Source organism: Sebastes umbrosus, chromosome 6 (genome assembly GCF_015220745.1).
Source record: "Sebastes umbrosus isolate fSebUmb1 chromosome 6, fSebUmb1.pri, whole genome shotgun sequence".
Lineage (NCBI taxonomy): Eukaryota > Metazoa > Chordata > Actinopteri > Perciformes > Sebastidae > Sebastes > Sebastes umbrosus.
In genome coordinates this window covers 27,196,554-27,199,168 of record NC_051274.1, presented here as the reverse complement: position 1 = coordinate 27,199,168, position 2,615 = coordinate 27,196,554, and the positions used below count along the sequence as shown (strand labels likewise).

The window sequence follows — 2,615 nt, the reverse complement described above, 5'->3', positions numbered from 1 at the left end:
AGCAGAGTGGCGCAGCGGAAGCGTGCTGGGCCCATAACCCAGAGGTCGATGGATCGAAACCATCCTCTGCTAGGGTTTTCTTGTTGCTTAGGAAACAGGTCCACAACTGTCTTTGAGTCATGTTTTCATGCCTTAAACATATTTGTCCATCATTAAAGAGTAATTTAACTAAATTAAATTGAATTAATTAAATTAAATCTTGTGGTTTAACTTTGCACCTTGTACAGGTCTCTGGCACCGTCACAACTGGGTGTGTTTGCAGGTGAACACAGAGATCATTTGTTCTAACCACACCTTGAGGTGAACTGTGTTGTTCTTGCATCAACATCCAACATTGTTTTCCTTCTTGCTCTTGCCAGGACAGGTTTTCATGTTTTTAAATACATGTATATACACCTACACATGTTTGTTCCTCAGGAGGAATTCCTTGAAGATCTCTGAATGTGGCCTCCGTGTTTATTGATAAAACTAAGAGAATAAAAGCAGCCTCTTAAACTATGGCGTTCTTCACAACGCTTTAATCTGTGTGTTTTATCTAGTTAGTCGGAGGCCAGTTCGGGTTTCCAAGCCAGTGAAAGAAAACCTGATGATCTGCTTATTTAAACACGGCAGGATGTAACAGTGGACTTTACTGAACTTTGACCCCCGTGTTTATTTCTGTATTATGACACACACGGCTGGGACCCGCTGTTATTTGTGAACTTATCTTATCAATAAGAGAGGGATCGATTATGACTCTTTAATATAAATTTAATCCGTTCGAAAACCACTCTAATCAACAATGGCTCAGTTGTAGTGTTGCATTTTTAAGATTTAATTTAGGGATTTTTTTAAGATAAAATAGATAGACTTTTTAGGACATACAGTAGCAATTTTTTTTTTTTTTTAAAGCTTTATTGTGTATTCAATAAGTATCTTTTTATTTTTATTTAACATTTACTTAACCAAGATGTTTTTTTTGATATCCAAATCTTTTCAAGATTTCTTGCGTAAATGGCAGCACAAATATATCACAGCCAGCATTAGAGCCGAACTAAGGAAAGGAGGAAAACATTTAAGACATTGAAACACATAAATAAAAGAAACAAGGGATACACTGTATGGCTGCATCGTTTCATCAGATGGGAATATTATACATGTCTGCTAAATTATTTAGGCACATTTCCCGAAATTGTTTCCAAAGGGTCAAATGATCTGCCAGATTTGGGACCTTAGGAAACTTTGAGATCTCCTCTAGAATTTAAAATAACTGTAAGTTTGAACAAAGATTGGCTGCAGAGCATGAGCTTGTGAGGGACTGACCCACCGAGCGGCCGCTGCTTGTTTTAACGTGCATTGTAATTTAAGAGAAAAGGCGCTGAGCACATTGCTTGAGTGTTACTGGTACATACAGTCGAAAAGTGCAGCCTAAAACATAGTTCCTAGATAGTTGTTGTGCCCATGAAAAATTTACTTGTGTTATGTTCTGATTGCAAATAAAGTTATAAATAAAGATAATCTAATTAAAAATAAATACAGAAGGAAGGGCAGCCACATATTTCACATTCTGTCTGTCACCTACAGTAAACAAACACTGTCATTGTTACTTATTCCACATAGTTCAGCACAGGACAGGACAGACGGAGACTATGATGCATTGTGAAACAACAAAGTCAACTCCCATCTTTGGTATGTAGCTATAGGGGTTTTTTTTTTGTGTGTTCTGTTATTCTGCAACTGTAGGAAGCTGTCATTCTGGAGGCTGAGCAACACACCAAGTGCTCCAAAGTTATGATTTCTCTACTAAGTTATTGCACAACAGATTTAATGGTAGTACTGCAGTGGCTGATGAATCAATTTGGAAATATTGTGTCTAGTATTATCCTGTGCTTTTGGTGCTTACAGAGCCATGTCTGTTCATGTTTTTGTCGCTCTACATTGTGTCACTGTGTCTCTGAAGCCCAAGTGGCCTAATGGATAAGGCACTGGCCTCCTAAACCGAGGCATTTTCACCCATTTTCACTGGTTGGATAGCTTACATTAGCAGCTTATTATTTTGTTCTTCTCAAACCAAATAGAGCTCCACACTGAGTTGAGTGCTCTCCGGTAGCTGTGGGGAGAGAGGGGACTAGAGGCTTTGCGCAGTAGGAAGTGCCTACCAATGTGTACTGGCCCCATAACCCAGAGGTTGATGGATCAAAACCAACATCCTCTGCTAATGGTGTTTGTTTTACTGGCAGGTGGAGATTCATCCACCTGCAGAGCCGGAGAGCCCGGCCCCAGCCCCACAGACCCCCAGTGTTAGAGATACGCATGCGCGACTTCAAGAGCCACAGTCCTAGACGTACGCATGCAACAGTTTAAACAGCAACAGATGAAAATGGTGGTACAGCGAACGATATCAAGTGAAAAATGAATAAGACAATGTTATTTTAAAATGCAACGCTGACTAAAATAATATTTTAACATTAGGTCTATTATATGTCGGTTACGTTATACCTAACGAGACGTCATGCACGTGTATATGTAAGTGTGTATCTATCTATCTGTGTGTAACAGACTGTACAGTCCAAGGTGTGCAGGCATACAGCTGTTTTAGATTAATGTTTATACAGTATTGATAAACAAATCCTTTA

At 39.1% G+C, this 2,615-nt stretch overlaps 1 non-coding gene across 1 annotated transcript; it reads left to right on the top strand.

The window, feature by feature from the left end:
• Positions 1-72, top strand: trnam-cau. Its single transcript has one exon. It is a non-coding gene; the product is annotated as a tRNA-Met (tRNA).
• The last annotated feature ends 2,543 nt before the right edge of the window (positions 73-2,615 follow it).